Source organism: Phyllobates terribilis, unplaced genomic scaffold (genome assembly GCF_046119375.1).
Source record: "Phyllobates terribilis strain yellow unplaced genomic scaffold, ASM4611937v1 Scaffold_9__5_contigs__length_417890890, whole genome shotgun sequence".
In the NCBI taxonomy this organism is placed as follows: domain Eukaryota; kingdom Metazoa; phylum Chordata; class Amphibia; order Anura; family Dendrobatidae; genus Phyllobates; species Phyllobates terribilis.
Window position 1 is genome coordinate 227,335,805 of NW_027362769.1, and position 25,456 is coordinate 227,361,260.

Here is a 25,456-nt window from a genome sequence, read left to right on the forward strand (position 1 = left end):
GACTGAAACGTTAACAATGATAGGGATTGCCAATTAAACTTGTCTTCATTTACTGCTACTTTTTGAGTTCCATGTTCTTCTACTGCTTTGACTACGGGTTAGAACCAACCTCACAACCTCACCTCATCTCACAACTAGGAGTGCTGTATAACTGTCTTTCGTATGGGTGCCCCCTTATAGGGGTTGCCCAGTACTTTTATATAGATGGCCTATCCTTTAGGATAGTTCATGAATATCAAATGAATTGGGGTGCGACACTTGGCGCCCCCCACCGAACAGTTGTTTCCGCTGATATTGATATATGATAAGAATAGGCCATCAATATAAAAGTTTTGGACAATCTCTTTAAATCAGCTTCACCACCTAGAGAAGCAGTTATTTAATTTTTTGAGAAAATGTCTATAATTTAACATCAGTTTAAACATTTTTCTTTGACGAATTGGAATATTTTAAGCATATAGGAATTGTGGGACACCTCCCTATGATCTAGAAAGGAGAGCTGCCTTGTATTGTAAAAGTGTCTCTCACTCTGGAAGACCATGTCTATTCATGCATTATAAAAATAAATAATAATATTATTTTTATAGCGCCAACATATTCCGCAGCACTTTGCAATTGAGAGGTCACATGACAAACAATATTAAACATTACAGAGTAACACATAATCCTAAGACAAAACAAAAACCGAAACCGCACTAAAAGATAAACCTTTATTAGATATGCATTAAAAAGCACCAACAATCCAAAATCATGTGTAGACAGAGAATAGAAGTTGCATATTATTTGCAAACAAATGGAAAAAATGTACATATATAGCTATATACTAGTTATGAGCGAGCATATTCGCAAGTACTCGGTACTCGCCCGAGCATCTCAGTACTTGAGATGCCCGGAGCTCGCCGAGTACTTGCGAGATGCTCGGGCGGATGCTCGGGTCCCCTCCCTGCATGTTTGGCGCGCTTTAGAGCAGGGACTGCCTGCCACTCATTGTAATGCCGCAGCCATGGTGGTTGTGGCATTACAGTGATTGTCTCGCCGCACAGCGTCATCAGGTCTATGTCAGACTTGACGCCGCTGTGCTCGTCACAGTCACTCTGGAATCAGGCAGAGCAGGGAGAGGTGCTGCTGCGTCAAGGAGAGATTTGGTTGTGTATTAGGTAGTGTAGGGAGAAAACACGTGCATTACACATATCCATCTCAACAAACAGTCCTTCGGAGGACTAACTAATCCATCAGCAGAGATATCAGGCAGGCAGTGCATATAGGCAGGCAGGCAGGGTATATAGCAGACTGCAGTGCATATAGCACAAGAAGCTCCATTCCAGTTCTGCCTTCTGCTGCTGTTAGATATTTCTATACAAAGGCCCAGGTCTCAGGGGCCAGGAATACTTTTTTTTTGGATCTTAATCCTCATTATTTCCTGAAAAGCAATCCAGAGAACACCGCTTTTCTGCGCCATTTGCTTGTTGGCACTGCAGAACACAGCCAGGTCCTTTCCATATTACAGCGCTAGAAATCCAGCTATTTAAAACTGTGTTTTCTCCGTTACACGGATCACATATACATTGTCAGAAAATACTGCCATTTTTGGCCTCCATTAAAAATTTCTTTCAGTGTGTTAGTGAAGCAATTCATACCAGTTTGCTGTCCAAACTAGTTACTGTCCTCCATTTAAAATGGGCAAGGCACGTGGCAAGGGACGGGGTACTGGACGTGATGGTGATGGTGCATGCAGAGGCCGTGGGCAAGCTGAAATTGAACCACAACAAACACCCACATCTTCTCGCCTGACCTTCCTGTCCCAATTCCTAGGGGACCGCAGCACACCACTATTGAACCCAGAGCAGTGTCAAAAGGTTGTTGGTTGGATAGCGGATAATGCTTCCAGTCACTTAGCCACCACCACCACCCTGTCTTCCACACGGCCAAGTCTCAGTAGCCGTGAGTCTGGACCACATATTCCTCACCCTGATCCTCCTTCCTCCCACCATGCCAAGTGCCCGGAGACAAATGATCCCACACTTGGACACTCTGAAGAGCTGTTCACTTTTCCATTTATAGATTCGGGCCTCTCGCCCGGTCCACTTGTAGCGGGGCAAGAGAAGATCGCATGTAGCGATGCCCAAATATGTGAGCAGCCACGGTCACACGAAGGCGACGGTGGGAAAGTGTCACAAGAGGTGGACGATGATGAGACACAATTGCCAGAAAGTCAGGAGGAGGACCAGGGTGCGGAAGTGGAAGACGAGGTGGTGGATAATATAGTAACTGACCCAACCTGGCAGGAGGACATGCAGAGCGAAGACAGCAGCACACAGGGGGAGATAAGCAGAGCACCCCAACAGGCAGGAAGAAGCAGTGTGGTGGCCGCAGACAGAAGGCAGGCAACCGTTCCCCGTAACACCAACACGAAGGAAGTTGCCAGTACAACTGTTAGGTCTTCCCGAGTCTGGTTGTTTTTTAAAGACCGATAACCCCAAAAAGGCCATTTGCACCACCTGCCAGGCCAGCATCATCAGGGGTGGCAAAACGACTAGAGATGAGCGTTGTTCTACTCGAACTGTTCGCCAATCTCAAATTCGAGCTGTTTTGGGCGGTGTTCGAGCCGTTCGGCGAACACGAACGATTTGAGAAAAATTTGACTGTTCGAGGTTATGTTCGATAACTGTTCGTGCACCAAAATCATAACTGGATTTTTTCTCAGTAATGATGAAAATTAATGTTAATACGCAGTTTGAGTGTACAGCGGGGTGGGGGGAGGGGCAGGGGATGGATCTCTGCAGGAATAATGAAGATCTCCATTTTTTTTCCTCTTTCCCGCATTTACAGTGGGGAGGTGCAATCTGTCAGCCTATCAGCAGCGCACACACGGAGCGAAGTGCTTTTTTTCACACAAGCAAGGGCATGTGTCATTGGCAGTGTAAGTCACATGTCCTTGCCCTATAAGACCAAGCCATTTTCCCCGTCGCCACCATTTTCTCACTGCTGCAGCTGCGTGTTAGACGGCACCGCTGTTGCTGTGTGCACTATACCTTGTTAATTTCAAGCCAATTTTCGCACAAATCTACAGATAGCTTGGGAGTAGGGAATAGTTGTGATAGCAGTCCTTTTAAGGACTAGGTTACAGCATTTCCTACGACTTTTATCAGGCAGGTCTGTGCTCTTAAATAGATAGATTGTGGGAGTAAAGACTAATTGTAATTGGAGTCCTTTTCAGGACTAGGTTACTTCAGTTCCTATCAGTTTTTGCCAGGCAGGTCTGTGCCAGTGCTGTGCAAGTTTTTTTCACAGCATTTGGCTGAATCTAGCAAAGCTAATCCTTTTTGGCCTATTGCAGAGTGTGTTAGTCAGTGGAGTAGCCTATCTGTGTTGCAAGATATACCACCTGTGTATAGAATACCAATTTTTTTACTGCACCTAGTGAAGTAAAATCTTTTGGGCATAGCATCATTCTATTAGTCCATCTATACTGACCTCCATCAGGTTGCAAATTGAATATAATTTTTTTCTGCATCTAGCTCTGAAAAAATATTTGGGCTTCTAGCAGTGTGTGTGACTTGTTCTATTAGTCCATCTATACTGACCTCCATCAGGTTGCAAACTGAATATAATTTTTTTCTGCATCTAGCTCTGAAAAAATATTTGGCCTTCTAGCAGTGTGTGGGACTTTCTCTATTAGTCCATCTATACTGACCTCCATCAGGTTGCAAATTAAAAATAATTTTTATCTGCATCTAGCTCTGAAAAAATATTTGGCCTTCTAGCAGTGTGTGGGACTTTCTCTATTAGTCCATCTATACTGACCTCCATCAGGTTGCAAATTGAAAATAATTTTTATCTGCATCTACCTCTGAAAAAATATTTGGGCTTCTAGCTGTGTGTGGGACTTGTTCTATTAGTCCATCTATACTGACCTCCATCAGGTTGCAAACTGAATATAATTTTTTTCTGCATCTAGCTCTGAAAAAATATTTGGCCTTCTAGTAGTGTGTGGGACTTTCTCTATTAGTCCATCTATACTGACCTCCATCAGGTTGCAAATTAAAAATAATTTTTATCTGCATCTAGCTCTGAAAAAATATTTGGCCTTCTAGCAGTGTGTGGGACTTTCTCTATTAGTCCATCTATACTGACCTCCATCGGGTTGCAAATTAAAAATAATTTTTATCTGCATCTACCTCTGAAAAAATATTGGGCTTCTAGCTGTGTGTGGGACTTTCTCTATTAGTCCATCTATACTGACCTCCATCAGGTTGCAAATTAAAAATAATTTTTTTTCTGCATCTACCTCTGAAAAAATATTGGGCTTCTAGCTGTGTGTGGGACTTGTTCTATTAATCCATCTATACAGACCTCCATCAGGTTGCAAACTGAATATAATTTTTTTCTGCATCTAACTCTGAAAAAATATTTGGGCTTCTAGCTGTGTGTGGGACTTGTTCTATTAGTCCATCTATACTGACCTCCATCAGGTTGCAAATTGAAAAAAATTTTTATCTGCATCTACCTCTGAAAAAATATTTGGGCTTCTAGCTGTGTGTGGGACTTGTTCTATTAGTCCATCTATACTGACCTCCATCAGGTTGCAAACTGAATATAATTTTTTTCTGCATCTAGCTCTGAAAAAATATTTGGCCTTCTAGTAGTGTGTGGGACTTTCTCTATTAGTCCATGTATACTGACCTCCATCAGGTTGCAAATTAAAAATAATTTTTATCTGCATCTAGCTCTGAAAAAATATTTGGCCTTCTAGCAGTGTGTGGGACTTTCTCTATTAGTCCATCTATACTGACCTCCATCAGGTTGCAAATTAAAAATAATTTTTATCTGCATCTACCTCTGAAAAAATATTTGGGCTTCTAGCTGTGTGTGGGACTTGTTCTATTAGTCCATCTATACTGACCTCCATCAGGTTGCAAACTGAATATAATTTTTTTCTGCATCTAGCTCTGAAAAAATATTTGGCCTTCTAGTAGTGTGTGGGACTTTCTCTATTAGTCCATCTATACTGACCTCCATCAGGTTGCAAATTAAAAATAATTTTTATCTGCATCTACCTCTGAAAAAATATTTGGGCTTCTAGCTGTGTGTGGGACTTTTTCTATTAGTCCATCTATACTGACCTCCATCAGGTTGCAAACTGAATATAATTTTTTTCTGCATCTATCTCTGAAAAAAATATTTGGCCTTCTAGCAGTGTGTGGGACTTTCTCTATTAGTCCATCTATACTGACCTCCATCAGGTTGCAAATTAAAAATAATTTTTTTTCTGCATCTACCTCTGAAAAAATATTGGGCTTCTAGCTGTGTGTGGGACTTGTTCTATTAATCCATCTATACAGACCTCCATCAGGTTGCAAACTGAATATAATTTTTTTCTGCATCTACCTCTGAAAAAATATTTGGGCTTCTAGCTGTGTGTGGGACTTGTTCTACTAGTCCATCTATACTGACCTCCATCAGGTTGCAAATTGAAAATAGTTTTTATCTGCATCTACCTCTGAAAAAATATTTGGGCTTCTAGCTGTGTGTGGGACTTGTTCTATTAGTCCATCTATACTGACCTCCATCAGGTTGCAAACTGAATATAATTTTTTTCTGCATCTAGCTCTGAAAAAATATTTGGCCTTCTAGTAGTGTGTGGGACTTTCTCTATTAGTCCATCTATACTGACCTCCATCAGGTTGCAAATTAAAAATATTTTTTATCTGCATCTAGCTCTGAAAAAATATTTGGCCTTCTAGCAGTGTGTGGGACTTTCTCTATTAGTCCATCTATACTGACCTCCATCAGGTTGCAAATTAAAAATAATTTTTATCTGCATCTACCTCTGAAAATATATTTGGGCTTCTAGCTGTGTGTGGGACTTGTTCTATTAGTCCATCTATACTGACCTCCATCAGGTTGCAAACTGAATATAATTTTTTCCTGCATCTAGCTCTGAAAAAATATTTGGCCTTCTAGTAGTGTGTGGGACTTTCTCTATTAGTCCATCTATACTGACCTCCATCAGGTTGCAAATTAAAAATAATTTTTATCTGCATCTACCTCTGAAAAAATATTTGGGCTTCTAGCTGTGTGTGGGACTTTTTCTATTAGTTCATCTATACTGACCTCCATCAGGTTGCAAACTGAATATAATTTTTTTCTGCATCTATCTCTGAAAAAATATTTGGCCTTCTAGCAGTGTGTGGGACTTTCTCTATTAGTCCATCTATACTGACCTCCATCAGGTTGCAAATTAAAAATAATTTTTTTTCTGCATCTACCTCTGAAAAAATATTGGGCTTCTAGCTGTGTGTGGGACTTGTTCTATTAATCCATCTATATTGACCTCCATCAGGTTGCAAACTGAATATAATTTTTTTCTGCATCTACCTCTGAAAAAATATTTGGCCTTCTAGCAGTGTGTGGGACTTGTTCTATTAGTCCATCTATACTGAACTCCATCAGGTTGCAAATTCAAAATAATTTTTTGTCTGCATCTAGCTCTGAAAAAATATTTGGCCTTCTAGCAGTGTGTGGGACTTTCTCTATTAGTCCATCTATACTGACCTCCATCAGGTTGCAAACTGAATATATTTTTTTTCTGCATCTACCTCTGAAAAAATATTTGGGCTTCTAGCTGTGTGTGGGACTTGTTCTATTAGTCCATCTATACTGACCTCCATCAGGTTGCAAATCGAATATAATTTTTTTCTCCATCTAACCCAGCCAATAGTTTTGGCCTAATACCACAGTTTGGCCACTCAGCTCTGCTCGGTTCCCATCCATTGTTTTTTTGTGCAAACAACTCCAGAGTTGTGAATTAGTTAACCACCCAAATGAGTGGAAAAAGGCCTGCTGCTGGTGGAAAGGGGAATAGGCGTGTTGGGAAGGGGAAAAAAGGTTGTGTCCGTGGGGTAGGTGTTAAAGCAACAGTAACATCTGCAGAAGAAAGACCATCTTCCACAATGTGATAAGATCCCTTTCTTACGGCAACGCCAATCGCTACAAATTCCAGATGAGGCACAAAAACAGCAGGTGCTTCAACGGATATCAAGTGCTCCTTTAAGTGGGCTCTCCTCCACATCAACTTCAACATCACAAATACTCCAGTCCTCAAAGGTGTCACCCCAATCACACTTGCTTCCTCACAGCTCCCAAATCTCCAGCTGCCCGTCTGAGTATGAGGTAGAACAGATGGTTGAGTCTGCAGAGCTGTTTACTCATACTATAGCCTGAGAATCAGAGGTCGACTCCAGCGCTTCTGTGAATCCAGACGAGAAAATGATCTGCACTGATGCCCAGAATCTTTATGAGTCGGATCCAGGACCAGACGCAGAAGGTTCTGACCATAATGTAGACCCTCATTCCCAAACTGTAACTCCTGTTGGTGGAGACAATGAGGAAGACGATGATGAGACTCAAATACCTGATTGGAGCGACAACTTTAGTTTTTTGTCAGGGCAGGAACAGGTTGGCTCTGAGGACGACGGGTGTGATAATGCACAGGGTGATGATGATGAGGTTGGAGATCCCACTTACTGTCAACCCACAGTCAGCCAAGAGATGAGGTCAGCAGAGGAGGTGGAGGAAGATGCTAGTGACGACGAGGTCAGGTTGTGCCTCCCTGGACAGAGACGTAGTACTGGAAGCACGTCAACAACTGCATCCTCAAACACAACTCTGCCTCTCACCACAAGTCGTGGTGGCTCTTCAGGTCGCATGGGTGCTAAGCCTTGCATAGCCTGGGCATTTTTTCAGATCGATAAAGATGACCCAACTCGTGTTATCTGTAACATTTGTCAGCAAAAGCTAAGTAGAGGCCAAAAAATACATAGTTTGAGTACTTCATGCATGAACCGGCACATGGACATGAAGCATAAGTTGCAGTGGGAAGCTCAGTGTGCTACAATGCGGCCTAGCCGGCCGGGCCAACCACCGTCTGCCATATCTTGTGCATCCGCGGCCTCTTCATCCTCTGTGACTGGGGGGACAGCAGTCACACCTGTTTTGGGGCGCAGACCTGCCACCTCTTTACCCGCAACAGCCAGCGTGATTGGCAGGTCATCATTTTCTTTGGAGGTGGTAACACCAGCTGGTGTTGAGCGCTGTCCGACATCGATAGCACCACCTTTGGATCAAGGCAACCTAACATGTCCGCCTGCATCTTCCTCACAGACCGGCAGTTTGCCGGGGACACCCTTATCAACCCCGTCTAAGCACAATAGCCAGCCCTCGGTCCCTCAGATGTGGACAAGTAAAAGACCATTTCCTCCTAGCCATGAGAAAGCTAAGAGGTTGAATTTCACCATCTGCAAGTTCTTGGCTACAGAAATGCTGCCTTTCCGCCTGGTGGACACAGAGGATTTTCGAGACCTTATGTCCGTCGCAGTGCCCCAGTACCAGATGTCCAGTCGGCACTACTTCTCAAAGAAAGGTGTGCCTGCGCTCCACCAGCATGTCGCACACAACATCACCGCTTCTTTGAGAAACTCTGTGTGTGACAGGGTGCATTTCACCACAGACACTTGGACGAGTAGGCATGGACAGGGGCGTTACATGTCGCTGACTGGGCACTGGGTAACTATGGTGACAGCAGGACAAGGGGCTGCTGTCCAAGTCTTGCCATCCCCACGAGTTGTGCGTCAATCCTCTTTATGTCAAAGTTCCTCCACTGCTTCTGCCTCCTCAACCTCCTCTCGGTCTTCCACCTGCACCCAAAGCCTGTCTGGTCATGCCACAAGCTTTCTAACTGCGCAGAAGGGATCCTGCACACCTCCTTACTATGCTGGCAGTAGGGCTCAACGTCATCAGGCGGTTTTTACTTTGAAATGTCTGGGAAATGTGAGTCACACAGCTGAGGAGTTGTGGTCAGCTCTGGAGAACCAATTTCATGAATGGTTGTCTCCACTGGACCTGAAACCAGGGAAGGCCGTGTGCGACAATGCTGCAAACCTGGGTGCGGCCCTTCGCCGGGGCAATGTCACACACGTGCCTTGTATGGCTCACGTGTTGAACCTGGTTGTCCAGCAATTTTTAGCCCACTATCCCAGACTAGATGGCCTTCTGCAGAGGGCACGGTCGCTGTGTGCTCACTTCCGCCATTCGCATCCCGCAGCTCAGCGACTTACATCTCTACAGAAGTTGTTGGGCCTGCCACTTCACCGGCTAAAATGCGATGTGCCTACCCGGTGGAATTCAACTCTGCACATGTTGCAGCGACTGTGGCAGCACCGACAAGCCCTGGTGCAATACGTTCTGACGTATAGCCTGGGCCAACGAGATCCAGAGGTGGGGCAAATCACGCTGGAGGAGTGGTCTCAGATCAGGGACCTATGCACCCTTCTGCACAGTTTTGAAATGGCGACGAAGATGTTTAGTGCTGACGATGCCATTATCAGCATGACTATTCCGGTGATTTACATGCTGGAGCACATGTTAAACAGAATTCGGAGTCAGGTGGTGGCACAAGAGGAGGTGGAGGAAGTAGAGGAGGAGGAGTTGTATGCGGAAGGGCTAACTTCTGCAAGGTCCAGACGGTCGGCAGCACCAAGGCGGCAGGCATGTGAGGGTGGGGGAGATGGTTTTACCAGGGCGCATGGTAGCAGCCAAACTAGTGAGGAAGGTGCAGGAGCCCAGGAAGAAGTGGAGGACGAACTGATGGAAGACTCATCAGATGAGGGAGACCTTGATCACATTTCTGTTGTGCGAGGTTGGGGGGAGAGGACAGAGGAAGGAAGCATGATTGTTACCTCGCCACCAACACAACAGGGACTTGGTGCTCCTGGATGCGCAACACACATGAGTGCCTTCTTGCTGCACTACCTGCAACATGACCCTCGAATTGTGAGAATTAGAAATAATCCTGACTACTGGGTTGCCACACTGTTAGATCCCCGGTACAAAAGTAAATTTGCTGAAATTATTCCTGCCATAGAAAGGGATGCACGCATGCAGGAGTATCAGCAGAGACTGTTGCAGAATCTTACATGTGCTTTTCCACAAAACACCAGTGGTGCACGTAGTGAATCTCACAGTTCCAACTTGCCAACCGTGGGACCGTCAAGTGTTCAGCACTCAAACCGTAACAGAACCACAGTATCTGCTGGTAACATCAATTTTGCGGAATCATTTCACCACTTTTTTAGCCCATCCTTTGCAAGGCCACAGGAGACAAGAAGTCTGACACATAGTCAACGCCTAGAGACGATGGTACAGGAGTATCTCCAAGTAAACATTGAAGCCATGACTGTGTCACTGGACCCTTGTTTTTTTTGGCTTCCAATCTGGATAAATGGCCGGAGCTAGCCACTTACGCCTTGGAGATCTTGTCATGCCCCGCAGCCAGCGTTCTGTCTGAACGTGTGTTCAGCGCTGCTGGTGGTGTGCTGACAGATAAGCGCACGCGGCTCTCCACTGATAATGTAGACAGACTCACGTTCATAAAGATGAACAAATCATGGATCCGAAAGGACTTTTCTACCCCTGTGTCATCCTGGGGAGAGTAAAAGCTTGATGATTGGTTAAAATCACCCTACCAACCGTTTTAAGCTTTCAAATTACTAATCATGTTTATCTGTATCTTGGCTGGAAAATAATTTGGGCTTTGTAGCAGTGTGCAGCACTGATTCTATTAGGCCATCTATAATAAGCTCCACCAGATTTAAAATTACTAATCATGTTTATCTGTATCTTGGCTGGAAAATAATTTGGGCTTTGTAGCAGTGTGCAGCACTGATCCTATTAGGCCATCTATACTAAGCTCCACCAGATTTAAAATTAATAATAATTTTTAGCTGCATCTAGCCCGGAAAATAATTTTGGGGCTCCGAGATGCGCAAGACACATAAGTGCCTTCTTGCTGCACTACCTGCAACATGACCCTCATATTGTCAGAATTCGAAGTAATCATGACTACTGGGTTGCCACACTCTTAGATCCCCCAAACTTTTCGATCAACCTTTTCATTTTAATAAAGACCAAAAAAATGGTCATTTTTGAAATTATAAGCATTAGCAGGTTATTAGAAACTGAAATCAAACAGTTTTCAATTCAAAACTTTATTCTAGGTGATGTTACATTTTCACATAGGACCCCTTGTTCGAAAGGAGCTTCTGAACTCTCTCGTCCATTGAATTTGTCAGGTTTTGGATGGTTTCTGCTTCAATTGTTTTGCATGAGGACAGAATACCCTCCCAGAGGTGTTGCTTAGATGTGAACTGCCTCCCTCCATCATAGACACTCCTTTTGATGATGCTCCAGAGGTTCTGAATGGGGTAGAGGTCAGGGGAGCATGGGGGTCACACCATAAGTTTGTCCCCTTTTATGCCCATATCAGCCAGAGATGCAGATGTTTTATGTGCAGCATGAGATGGTGCATTATCATGCAAAAAAATGATCTTGCTGTGAAATACACGGTTTTTCTTCTTGAACCATGGCAGGAAGTGCTGTTTGAGAAAATCCACATACATTATGGAGTTCATCTTTAGCGCCTTCAGGGATCCTAAAGGGGCCGACAATCTCTCTCCCCATGATTCCAGCCCAAAACATTACTCCACCTCCTCCTTGTTGGCGCTGTAGCCGTGTTTGCGTGGGGTGTCCATCAACTAGCCATCCTCCACTCCATCCATCTGGACCATCGAGCGCTGCACGGCACTCATCCGTGAACAAAACAGTTTTGAAATCAGTCTTCATGTAATGTTTAGCCCACTGGAGCCGTTTCTGCTTGTGTGAAGTGGATAGAGGAGGTCGACAGGATGGCGTATGCACAGCTGCAAACCTCTGAAGGACCCTGCATCTTGTTGTTCGGGGGACGTTGGAGGCACCAGCAGCTTCAAAAACTTGTCTGCTGCTATGACAAGGCTTTTTTGCCGCTGCTCTTTTAACCTGACGTAATTGCCTGTAGGAAAGAGTCCTCAATTTGCCCTTATCAGCACGCACACGTGTGTACTGTGAATCAGCTACATACTTCTTGATTGCCAAGACACTTCATCCTGATCATCGCACAATGTTGATTGTAGTCATGCCTTGACCTAAACACTCCACAATTTGTTGCTTCTCAGCAGCCGACACATCCTTTTTCTTTCCCATTTTGGCAGAAAATGTAGGCTGCTTAATAATGTGAGACAGCCTTCTTAAGTAGTCTTGCCTTTCATTGGACACACCTGCCAAACTAATTAGCACAGGTGTCTGCAATTGCTTACAGTGATATAAAGAGCCCTGACACACATCACCATCAATGAGTTTAACTGACAAACAAACAAATTCTTCCCTTATCACTCCTAAACACTTTTTGCATAATAATTTGGAACACAGTGTACATGTGCTTTTCCACAAAACACCAGTGGTTCACGTAGTGAATCTTACAGTTCTAACTTGCCAACCGTGGTCTGTATGGAGTTGTTCAATAAAGGGCCCAAAATTAAGATAACATAGATGGGAGAGGTCTCTATGAATAGGAATTCCTAAGTATTTGATACCCTGTGAGGGCCAGGCAAAGGGAAAGTTGGACTGGATGGAATCCTATATGGATTTGGGGAGGGAGACATCGAGGGCCTCAGACTTCGCTGCATTGATTTTAAAATTTGACCATGTAACAAAGTGATCTATTTCAGCCATAACAGCATGGATGGATATATGTGATTGAGTGATATATACTAGGACATCATCAGCAAATAGAGAGCACTTGTACTCGGTGCCTCCCACCTCAATCCACCTAATATTGGGGTTATGGCGAATTGATGAGAGCAGGTGCTCCATCACTAGGATGTATAAGAGAGGGGACAGAGGACATCCCTGCCTTGTCCCATTGGTGATTGTGAAAGGTAATGAAAATGTTCTGATGCACCCCCTGGGCCTTGGGACACCCGGAGCCGGACCCTTTTTGGTGGATGCTGGTGGTTGTAGTCTTCGTGGCGGCGACCCTGTTCCGTGGCTCAGGGTGGTCAAACCAGTGGCGGAACTATTTATGTGGTTTTGATGTTTAAATGTCCGACTACGCCACCCGTGGATTGCGGTCAGAGTGAACCGCCGCTGCAGGGCAGACCACTGAGGCTGGTGTTGTGGGTGCAGCAGAGCGTAGCATAACTTCCCACGGGAGGAGTATAGCCTCAGGGCAGTGTATGCGGAGGATGGGGGTGATGGTGCAGGGCAGCAGCAGTAACGACACGGAGTCAGTGATGCAGTCCAGGGCCTTTACTCACAGTTCTTATTATCCAGACCACGTCTGCAGGTAACAGCTGTGCTCACCAGGTGAGGGGCTCAGACAACTCCCAGATAACTTTGGAGCGCTTCACAGGACCCCCTTTGTGTGTCCTTTGTCTGGCCTTTCTTACCAACCCTTCTGTCCGGCTGCCTCGGGCCTCCTCTTGGTAAACTTGGCGCCAGTTTCCCTGACCCTATGTGGTGCCTTCCTAGCAGGTGTAGCGAGGGGCTGCGCCATATAAAATGTCAGAGCCTCCGGTTTCTAGCTGAGGGTCGTTTCCTGCCTCCACTAGTTTCGGGGACCGGTCTCCCCCTTTGGCCTGACCCCTCCACGCAGGTGGATTCGGGCGTGCGGTGGCGACTCGCCCGTCCGCACCCCTGGGATCCCTTCATTCCTCGTTCCTGGAGCCTTCTCCGCTCCTCTTCCTTCCTTCCTTCTCCCTCTTCCAGGCCTGGGCCTCTGTTACTAGGCCCGCCTCCGGAGCAGAGCTCTTGCAGAGCCCCTGCTCCCTGCCACTTCTGCTCAGACTTCTCTGCACTGAACTAAGATGGTGCCCACCTTTTATACTCCCTTCTCAATGCACCCAGGAACTGCTTCCTCCCTGCTCCTGCACTACAGGGTTCCCCTTCCTCAGTGTTCCCTCCCCCCACTCCAGCCAGGGACAGGGACTGTCGTGCCCATCTCAGAGGCATATTGGTCGCCCTGCCCCACGGCAATGTGGTGTAATGCATGCAGGTGTCGGGTCCTGATCCACACTCCATCCTTACCTGAGAGTGAGATATCTGGGTGAGGTGCAATACCTCTGTAGCAACCGAGCCCTCAGGGTGCTACAGTTCCATTTCTCTTCAGCCTAGGTGACGTATTGTGATACAAGGCCGTGATTTTGGCTATAAAAGGGTCCCCTAGACCCCTACCCCAAGCTTTTTAAGAGAATCATATATGGCGTGCCAGGAGACTCTATGGAATGCTTTCTCAGCATCCAACGAGAGTATCTAATTACAAATTTTTAACTGCATCTAGCCCAGGAAATACTTTGTGCCTAGTAGCAGTGTCTGCTAGTCAGCGGATTATCCCGGCTGTTAAGCAAGCTACACCACCTGTAGTTTGGACACTTCATTTTTTCAAAGGAAATGCTTCGGGACCACGGGATACTCAGTGAAGAGCATCAGGAGGCACCCCAAGGCATAGGGGCTGGGACTGGCAGTAGGATGCCTTGCGGTGGACAGCCGAGCTCGATCCTTATAAAAGCTTTTTAACTGCAGCAGCTTTAGTGGACGCTACTGGAGCTGGAATTACGCGGCTGCTGGCATGAGACTTGCCCTCCAATAGATCCTTGTAAATGGATTTAAAGTGTATTCATTCAAATTAGAGAGACAATTTAAATTATAAAGCTTAGAGCTGCCTCCACCACAGGGGGGCTCGCTCGACCCACCAGCGGACAGGCACCAGTATTGGGAGAGGGGGGCTGGCCGTCAGTGTTCACAGCGACTCTGGCACAAACCCGGCGACACGGAGGTGGCACGGGCAGGAGCGGACTGAACGTGTCGGCTTCTCACTTTTTGGATTTTAGAAGGGCATGACATGCCTATATTTGTGTCTCCCCCTCCTTTTACTCCTCCACCTCTTTTCTTTTCGCATGACTATATGTACTTGTCACTTTTCCATGTGTTAGTTGTGTCTTCTGAGCAGTTTGTCAGCTTTTGGACACCTTTGAAGGTGTTTTCTATGTGTTTCTATGTGTTTTTGTTTGCCTGCCATTGGTTTTAACGGTGTTCGAAGGTGTTCGACGAACAGTTCGACGAACAGTTCGGCGAACACACGGGTGTTCGACGAACCGAACCGAACTCGAACACTACGGGGGTGGCTCAACACTAAAAACGACCAGCCTGACCACCACCAGCATGATCAGGCACATGGCAGTAAAGCACCCGACTTTGTGGGCTGAACCCCAGGGTCCAGGAACAGTGTCTGCGGGTGGCACCATTGCTTCTTCCGCTGTTGTGCATGCAAGCCAATCCCCTGTCCATGGTGCATGCGAAGATGCCTCCTGCCCTGCACCTGTCATTGCACACTCTCAAGTAGCAGCATCAGGAAGCACGTCCATGGCCTTGTCCCAGCGCAGCGTTCAGTTGTCCATACCCCAGTCCTTGGAATGCAAGCGCAAATATGCAGCCAACGCCCCACAGGCCACACTACTAAATTCTCACATTTCACGACTGCTTGCGCTCGAAATGTTGCCTTTTAGGCTCGTGGAGGCAGAAGCATTCCGCAACCTGATGGCGGCGGCCGTCCCTCGGTAGTCGGTCCAGAGCCGCCACTATTTCTCCCGGTGTGCCGTCCCCGCATTACACAAGCACATGTCCCAAAACATTAGCCGTGCCCTCAACAACGCAGTTACCGGGAAAGTCCACCTAACCACGGACACGTGGACAAGTGCTTGTGGGCAGGGACGGTACATCTCGCTGACGGCACACTGGGTTAACATAGTGAAAGCAGGGACCCAGTCGGACCTTGGGATGGAACCAGTCCTCCCAACGCCAAGGATTGTGGGCCCTTGGTCAATCAGGGTTGCCCCCACGGTCTACAGTTCTTGAACCTCATCCTCCTCAGCCTCTTCTTCAGCCTCCATCTCCGAAATGACCACATCAGTCACAAGCTGGAAGCACTGCAGCACTGCCTCGGCCAAGCGGCAACAGGCTGTGCTGAAGCTAATATGCTTAGGTGACAAACCACACAATGCTGAAGAGTTGTTGACAGCTCTGAAAGAGCAGGCAGATCTGTGGCTCACACCGCTGAACCTACAGCCAGGCATGGTCATGTGTGAAAATGGCTGGTACCTGGTGGCGGCTCTGAGGTGAGGCGAGCTCACACACGTACCATGCCTGGCCCATGTGCTTAACCTCGTGGTTCACTGGTTTCTCAAATCCTACCCGGAGCTGCTGGATCTGCTTGTTAAAGTATGTCGCCTGTGTGCCCATTTTAGAACATCACCTACAGCTTCCACCGCCCTTGCCATGTTTCAGCAGCATTTGCAGCTTCTTGCTCACAGACTGGTGTGTGATGCCCCCACGCGTTAGAACTCTACACTGCAGATGTTGGGAAGGATTTGTGAGCAGAAGAGGGCAGTCATTGAGTACCAGCATCAACAAGGCCGTCGGTATTCAGTTCAGACTCCACACATAAGACCTCAGGAGTGGACATGGATGTCAGACATATGTACCATCCTCCAAAACTTTGAGGACTCCACCAAGATGGTGAGCGGCGATGACGCCATAATTAGCCTCACCATCCCACTTCTCTGAAACGCTGTCTGCACACAATCAAAAAGGATGCATTGCAGGCGGAGCACGATGAGATGGAGCAATGAACCATATAGGGTGAATACACACAGCCCAGCCTCATCTCATCCCAACATGGATTGGGTGACAATGAGGAAGAGGAGGAGGAGGAAGAACAGGAGCTAGTTTCATGCGTTATAAACGGTACTACCTGCACAGCTGTCATACCATCTGTTCAGCGTGGATGGCCAGAGGACAAAGAGGAGGAGGAAGAGGAGGAGAGCATAGTCAGTCATCCTCTTGGTGAGGACACAGAAGTCTTGCCTGTTAGTAGTCTAGCACGCATGGCTGAGTTCATGTTACGCTGCCTTTCCCATGACCCTCGCGTTCTCAAAATTTTGGGTGACAGTGATTTCTGGTTGGTGACACTTCTAGACCCACGCTACAAGGAGAAATTTATATCTCTTCTTCCTGAGGCGGACAGGTCTACAAAAATGGAGCTGTACCAGAAGGCCCTTGTTACGGAACTATTAAAAAAATTCCCATCTGAAAACGCTGGCGGCAGAGGGCACACTTCGTTGGACAACCAAGGAGTACAGGCAAGAGAGACACAACTTCAATCCAGCAGAGGCAGGGGAACACTGTCAAAGTTCTGGGAGAGTTTTCTCAGCCCCTCCCATTGCACAAGCCCTGAGGAACGGGGAACTCTTACAAGGAGTGCAAAGTTTGGGAAGATGCTGAGGGAGTACCTTGCCGACCGTACCAACGTCCTCTGTGATTCCTCTGTGCCTTATAATTATTGGGTATCCAAGTTGGATATGTAGCACCCTGAGGATTCGGCTGCTACAGGGGTATTGCACCTCAACCCAGAGGTGTGATATTCCACTCCCGGGTAAGGAAGGAGTGTGGAACTGAGCTCAGATAGACTGCATGCACTACATACATCCCATTCCAGAGGAGCAGGCCGACGGTACTCCCACTTAGAAATGTGCAGGTACAACCGAGCCTGTTCCTGGCTGGAGTGGGAGGGGGGTGGTACATCCCATGTAGTGTAGGGGCAGATAGGGGGAGCAGTCTGGGTAGTGATAGGAGCTCATTGGGTGCTGGTCACCTGAGCTCACACATAGAGGGATATATAAGGAGGGCACCAACTTAGATCAGGGTCAGACGCTGAGAACAAGTCAGTTGGAGAGAGAGAAGGAAACAGCAGCCCTGGAGAGAGAGAGAGGAGAAAGAAAGAGAAAGACCCAGAGGGGGAAGACTGAAGGGACCCAAGAACCCAAATTAGAGCACCGGGTGAGGAGTCAGCAAGAGGGTACCGGAACCCAAGCTGGTGGGGGTAAAGACATTCCCCAGCCAGAGACCGGAGACCGTGGGCAGTGTCTGTCACGGTCACCCACCACATTCACCCCGAAGGCACACCACATGGAGGGTCAGGGAACCCAGGGCCAAGGGTGTCCCAAAAGAAGGCCCGAGGGAGCTGGACCTAGGTGAATCACTGGTGGGGACGGCTGAAGAAAGGACAGAGGGAGAGCTCAGGGCCACGCTCTGGACTTGTTTGGGGGTTGGCTGGATCCAGGACCTGGTGGACGCAGCACGGCTCGGGTGGTCACTAGCAGCTGGAGTGACCGGAACATCAGCAGTAAGTAAACACCCTTAACTGCACAACCCGAGTCTGTCTTCATTGCCGGCTGCACCGCACCACCACAACCCCCATCCTCTGCGCCTGTCCCCTCTGAGGCTATACCCCTCCCGTTGGGGGTTATCCCACCAAGCTGCACATCCACCATCAGCCTCAGCGGACCCTGCTGCAGCGGCGGCCACAGTGACCGCATCACAACGGGTGGCGTAGTCGACACAAAAGAACTTTAATAACATCTGTAGGACTGCCACATAACACTTAGCTTGACGCCCTGGGCACGGGACCGGGTCACAGCCGCTCGGAGACTACAACCCCCCATCTGATCCGGTGCCGGGTATTCCCCTCAAAAAGGAATATGTCCCAGGGGGCGCGTCAACTTTGGCGTAGTCGGCAGGATTACGTGCCCGCAACACCCGGGTACTGCGTGCCTGAAGAAAAGTGCAAGTTTACCTCAGAAAGAAGTCTCCCGCCGGTTCCGGAGGGTCCACGCCATCGGACTCCATCACCAGTCGTTTCCCGCCGATTGTCCGCCATTTCCAGCTTGTTCCCGCCATCTGCAGAGTTTCCCGCCACTGGGAAGCGATTCCCGCCAAAACCGCAGATTTCCCGCCTTGGAAGAGCAGCGGACGCCATTATGGGCGTGCCAAAGGAGGGCAGGAGGCCACCTCCCATCGTGGGCCAGGACAGAAAATGGCGCCAAAAGTGGAAACCGCCCCCACCAACAGAGACTGTGATGCTGGAGGTGTCTGTCAGCGTGAAAGAACTCCCCCTGGAGCTGACAGTCACCGAGTTGCCCCGGGACCGCCCTCGAAGTGGGAGGAGACGGAAGAGAAGAGAAAAGATGGGTGTCGCTTGGAGCAGTCTGGAGCGAGCGCACCCGGAGGCAGGAAGCCTAGAAAGGAGCAGCAGAAAAGCTCACCCGGAGATGGAAAGAGAGCAGAACAGCACCGGCCCGCTGGCCAGGAGTCTGCTAGAGACCGAGGAAGGAGGGCAGAGCAGCACCGGCCCGCTGGCCAGGAGCCTGCCGGAAGCAGAGCAGAGCAGCACCGACCCGATGGTCAGGAGCCTGCTGGAGTCCACAACCCCGCTAGGTCTAGCGGAGATCCTAGCGCAGCTCCCCCGAGACCGGGAGTGTGCACAAACTGCCCTGGAGGGCCTCGCACGGAGGATGGCCCGGGTACAGCGGGAGATACTGGCGGAGTGGAGCCGGGAGATGGCTCAGCACGCAGAGACCAGTCAACGGAGCACGCTACCCTGGAAGAGGAAGCAGACCGCCTCTGAGGATGGCGCAGGAGGACCCAAGGCCGGAGACGGCGCCGAGGAGGGAGCCGAACGCATGGAGGCAGGTAAAGGGGACGCCTATACCCCAAGCCGTGACACCGCTTACCTGCCCCAGCTCCCCGTCGCAGAGCCCGAAAGTCCCCCTGCTGTGCCCGTAGCCGCCAGGTCACCGCCATGGACTAGGCCCCGACCGGAAGCCGCCGCAGCGACCCCTGTGACGTCACGCGCCCCGACCCGGAGCGTGACAAAGCAGGAATTACCACCAGCCTGGTCGCAAGGCCTAGTACCTCCGGGCGCCGCACCACCAACAGCGCCCCCTACCTCCGCGGAGCCTCCGGCCTGGCCGCAAGGCCAGGTAGCCCAGGGCGCCGCCGTCCTAACGGTGCCCTTCACCTTCCAGGTGCCCCAGGCCTGGCCGCAAGGCCTGGGCAACCCGGGCGCCACCACCACCGCGCCCGCAATACCTAGGGTGCCACACCTGGGGGAGGACCTCTTCGGCCAGCTCACATGGCCGGACGGGCGGCCCTTCATCTGGCCCGAAGGGTACCCTGAGCTGGAGCGGCAGCAAAGACTAGGGCCCTTGTGTGAGCCCCTAATCCCGACTCCGAAGCCTGTGGCTCGGGTCTCGCCTCCTCTAGCAGAAGCCCAATTCGTGTGGGACCCCACGGGAGAAGATTTGATGGGGTTCACCGGAGAAACTCGGGCAGCCGCAGCTGAACGTACAGAGTGTTGCCGTCAACAGCTGGCAGAGTTTAAGAGAGAACGGGAGGAGAGGCGGGTCAGAGAACAACAGGCCCAAATCCAGAGCGCGGAGCAGAAGAGCCGGACTAGGAGGAACCCCCGTGCAGCGCATTGTCCCCGCACCATCGGGACAGTGATAAAGTTCAACCCGCAGCATGGGTGGGGCTTTATTCAGGACCGTAACAACCGCGGTGATGTTTTTGTGACCCGCAGAGACGTCGAGTCCCACCTGCCGGAAGGTCACAAAGGCCGTGACCTCTACGTCGGAGACGAGGTCACTTTCACCCGGCACAAGTGTGCCAAAGGACCTTACGCCCTCCACGTACACCGCCTGACGGAGGAGGAGTTGCGGTGCGAGGAGGAGGAGCAAGAGGACCCGGACGAGTCTGAAGTAACAACCAGCTATAAGCAAAGAGCAGGAGGAAGACGCCGTTGAGTGCGGCAGAGCAGGTGTTGTAAATAGTTACCCAATCAGGGTATAAAGGAACTGGAACTGTTGTTGCTGCTAAAATAGTCCCCGTTGGGACCAGTGAACTGTTTTACCCGTTAACCCCTTCATCCTACAGGCTGAGGACTGTGAGCAGCCATTCCCTTCCCTCTACCTGGCCGAGGACTGAGAGCGGCCAACTTCCAACTTCCCCTGTATATAGTTGCGCGTCCTAAAGCGCCCCCTACCGGTTTTATAGGAAAACCAGTTTTTCTGAGAGACTGTCGTACTTTTCCCGGACACACGTTGCACAGTGTCCGGAGGAGGAACCTGAAACCAGAGACCAGAGAAGTCTACGAGAATGTTTTATATGAAAAGTTTTATATGATGTTTTATATGTTTATGTTTATAAAAATATGTATGTTTTTGGTGTTTTATGTCTTACAGCCCGAGGACGTGCTGTGATTTACCGGGGGGGAATGTAGCACCCTGAGGATTCGGCTGCTACAGGGGTATTGCACCTCAACCCAGAGGTGTGATATTCCACTCCCGGGTAAGGAAGGAGTGTGGAACTGAGCTCAGATAGACTGCATGCACTACATACATCCCATTCCAGAGGAGCAGGCCGACGGTACTCCCACTTAGAAATGTGCAGGTACAACCGAGCCTGTTCCTGGCTGGAGTGGGAGGGGGGTGGTACATCCCATGTAGTGTAGGGGCAGATAGGGGGAGCAGTCTGGGTAGTGATAGGAGCTCATTGGGTGCTGGTCACCTGAGCTCACACATAGAGGGATATATAAGGAGGGCACCAACTTAGATCAGGGTCAGACGCTGAGAACAAGTCAGTTGGAGAGAGAGAAGGAAACAGCAGCCCTGGAGAGAGAGAGAGGAGAAAGAAAGAGAAAGACCCAGAGGGGGAAGACTGAAGGGACCCAAGAACCCAAATTAGAGCACCGGGTGAGGAGTCAGCAAGAGGGTACCGGAACCCAAGCTGGTGGGGGTAAAGACATTCCCCAGCCAGAGACCGGAGACCGTGGGCAGTGTCTGTCACGGTCACCCACCACATTCACCCCGAAGGCACACCACATGGAGGGTCAGGGAACCCAGGGCCAAGGGTGTCCCAAAAGAAGGCCCGAGGGAGCTGGACCTAGGTGAATCACTGGTGGGGACGGCTGAAGAAAGGACAGAGGGAGAGCTCAGGGCCACGCTCTGGACTTGTTTGGGGGTTGGCTGGATCCAGGACCTGGTGGACGCAGCACGGCTCGGGTGGTCACTAGCAGCTGGAGTGACCGGAACATCAGCAGTAAGTAAACACCCTTAACTGCACAACCCGAGTCTGTCTTCATTGCCGGCTGCACCGCACCACCACAACCCCCATCCTCTGCGCCTGTCCCCTCTGAGGCTATACCCCTCCCGTTGGGGGTTATCCCACCAAGCTGCACATCCACCATCAGCCTCAGCGGACCCTGCTGCAGCGGCGGCCACAGTGACCGCATCACAACGGGTGGCGTAGTCGACACAAAAGAACTTTAATAACATCTGTAGGACTGCCACATAACACTTAGCTTGACGCCCTGGGCACGGGACCGGGTCACAGCCGCTCGGAGACTACAACCCCCCATCTGATCCGGTGCCGGGTATTCCCCTCAAAAAGGAATATGTCCCAGGGGGCGCGTCAGATACGTGGAATGAACTGGCTCTCTATGCCCTGGAGATCCAGGCCTGCCCTGCCGCCAGCGTTTTATTAGAGCGGGTTTTTAATGCCGCTGGTGGAATTATAACTGATAAGCGCATCCGCCTGTCAACTGAAAACGCTGACAGGCTGACTCTTATAAAAATGAACAAGGGCTGGATTGGGCCAGACCTTTCAACACCACCGAATGATAGCAGTGTAGCATAAACTCAAATCCAGTGTCTTTTCTTGGGAGGTGTATTCCCATGCACCTTTTCACACCCAGACATGGGTATACGCTTCCTGATTTTGGCTATTTGCTCTTGTCCTCCTCCTTCTCCTCATCCTCCACCACCATATCACCAGGGGACTGTGGTCTGTGATGCAACACCCACATAATTTTTTTAAAGGGTGTTTATGATGCCCGTAAATTTTTTTTATTATAAATTTATTTTATTTATTTATTTTTTATTACATTTTTTTTATACAGTATGTTCATGTATACCCCCCAGGGGTAAATGTTTGTCAGCCCATATACTTAGTGCATGGGCATTACAAATATAGGAGGCCCGCTCCTTTCTAATGGGAACATTTTTTTTATGAGGCCCTCCTCCACGTCTCTTCTAAGGGGCATTGGAGTGCCTCCCAATTTTTGTCAGCCCTTGCATTCACTGCATAGGCCAACACTATGGGAGACCCACTTCCTAATAATGGGAATATTTTTTTTATGAGGCCCTCTACGTCTCTTCCAAGGGGCATTGGAGTGACGCGCCCCCTGGGCCGTGGGGTAACCGGTGCCGGGCCGGTGGATGCTGGGGAATGTCACAGTGGCGGTGACCCCGTCCGTGACCCAGGGCGGTCAATAAAAGGGGTTATGTATAGGGGATTATAGAGTTTTTATAGAGTTTGTGACGCCACCTGTGGAATGCGGCTAAAGGGAGCCTCCGCTGCGGAGCAGTCCTCTGAAGCTGATGTTACTGCAGCAGGGATGGTGTGGCTCTCCACAGGAAGAGCTAGCTCCAGGGCAGTGTAGATATTGCAGGTTGTGCTGGGCGTTGTAGTGCAGGGGTAGATGGCGCAGCAAGAAACACAGAGACAAGGAAGTGCAGTCCTCAGTGTCTTTACTCACGGTTATTGCAGTCCAAGTTACAGACGTCAAAGTAACTTCCCATGCCGTGCTGCGTTTACTCAGTGAGGGGCTCAGTCCACCCCCAGATAACTCCAGAGTGCATAGCAGGACCCCCTTCTGTGTCTTCTCTCTGGCTGTCTCCCTGAACCTCATACCAAGTGTCCCAGTCCAGTATCTGCGGGCCTTGGCGGGCGACGTTTGTTCCGTCCCCTGGGTCCTATATAGCTACCTTCCTTGTGAGACTGGTATGGAAAGTTGGCTACAGGACATGAAATACTGCAGCCTCCGGTTTCTAGTTATGATGTACAATCTTTTGCTAGTTGAGGGATCCGGTTCCCTGTATGCAGCCTGACCCCTCCACCTCCTGGTAGATGCGGGCGTACGGGTGGCCTTCTGCACGGCCCGTACCCCTAGGGTCCATTCTCCTGTTCCTGGAGCCTCTCTGCTCCCTCTCCTCTCTTCTCTCCTTCTCCTCTCAGACTTGGGCCTCACTGTCTAGGCCCACCTCTGGAGCAGAGCTCCTGCAGAGCCTCTGCTCCTGTCACTTTCCTCCTCTGACTGAACTCTACTCTCTAAGATGGTTTCTCTTTTTATATCTTTCTTCTATGTGCTCCCCTTAACTACGTCCTCCACCCACACCCATTATGTGGTTCCCCTTCCAGCTAGGTTCCCCCCACTCCAGCCAGGAAAGGGGCTCAACAAGTACGTAGGAGGCATCTTGCCCCTCCTGCTGGCCTGGAGTGGTGTGTTGGATGCAGGTGTTAGGGTCCCGAGCTGTACTCCTTCCTTACCTGAGAGTGAGATACCACACCTCTGGGTGAGATGCAGTACCTCTGTGGTGACCGAACCCTCAGGGGCGCCACACACCCTTCTGGTAAAACACAGCATGTCCGCGGGCTGGAACAGAGCAAAAGACAAAGCATTTTAAAGACATGCAAAATTTTAGATGCATCACATATAAGATTACCAACGTAACATTTCTTCCCGTTATGGGAGGCACATTTTCTTGAACGTTTCAGGTTACTATGCAAAACATTATAAAACTCTTTTCACTTGTATAAACACATCTTTCGCATATAAAACATTTTTCTCATAAACATTCTTCATATCAAACATTTATTAACAGGTTACAGCATGATCTGCAACCAGGTGTCCACTTTCTTTATTAAGGTGCAAACTTGAGTATGAGGGACCAGTCCGAAACCCCTCAACGTAGGCCCTGGGCGTGGTTGCAGGGCATAGATGATCCAGGTGTTGGACCACGTCTTCGGCCACGCCAAACGGGTTTTTGTTCTGAGGTCATTGTTGTACATTTATAAAACCAATAAGGGGCACTTTAAGAAGTGCAATTATATACTATGGAAAGTTTTTAGGGAGATCACCGTCCTCTACCCTAATGTCTCTATACCCTCGCGGGTAACTAAAGGCATACGTAAACAAGAATTTTTTTTTTTGTAAACTTTTTCAAACTTGGAGCATTCTTGCTTTACCCTTATGGGTAACTATATACAGTTCCTTACAACATATGTTCAATAGTGGGGTTCCCGCCGGGGGAACTCCTCATTTTTACCGACTGACCCAGCCGGGTGTTCAGCCTGGTACTGCGGGGGCACGTCCTTTCTTTCCTTTGCCAGCTTGTGGACTTAGAGGGCATACCACCCGCGCTCTCCTTTGTGACGGGTGAAAGTGACATAGTCACCGGGATAGAGGTCTCGGCCGGGATGCCCCTGCTGGAGGTGGGGTTCTACATCCCGCCGGTTGACGAAGATGTCTCGATCTGACTGCGGCTCCCGGATAAAGCCCCACCCGGCGTCCAAGTCAAACTTCACTATTATCCCCTCCAGACGGGGACTCGGTTTAGTGGACATTGGTTGGCGGGCCCGGTCTTGTCCGCCATGTTTCGGACCTCCATGCGCTCCCTTTGCACCTGCCGGTCATACCGCTCCTTCTCCATCTGCAGGAGCTCCCTCCTGCAGTACTCTTCTCGCCGGAGGGCCTGGGCCTGAGTCTCCTGCGGGAACCCGATGAGGTCCCCCTCTCAGTTGTCCCATCGGAACTCCTCTCCCTCTGCGCAGGCAATCGGGGGCGCAGGTGTGG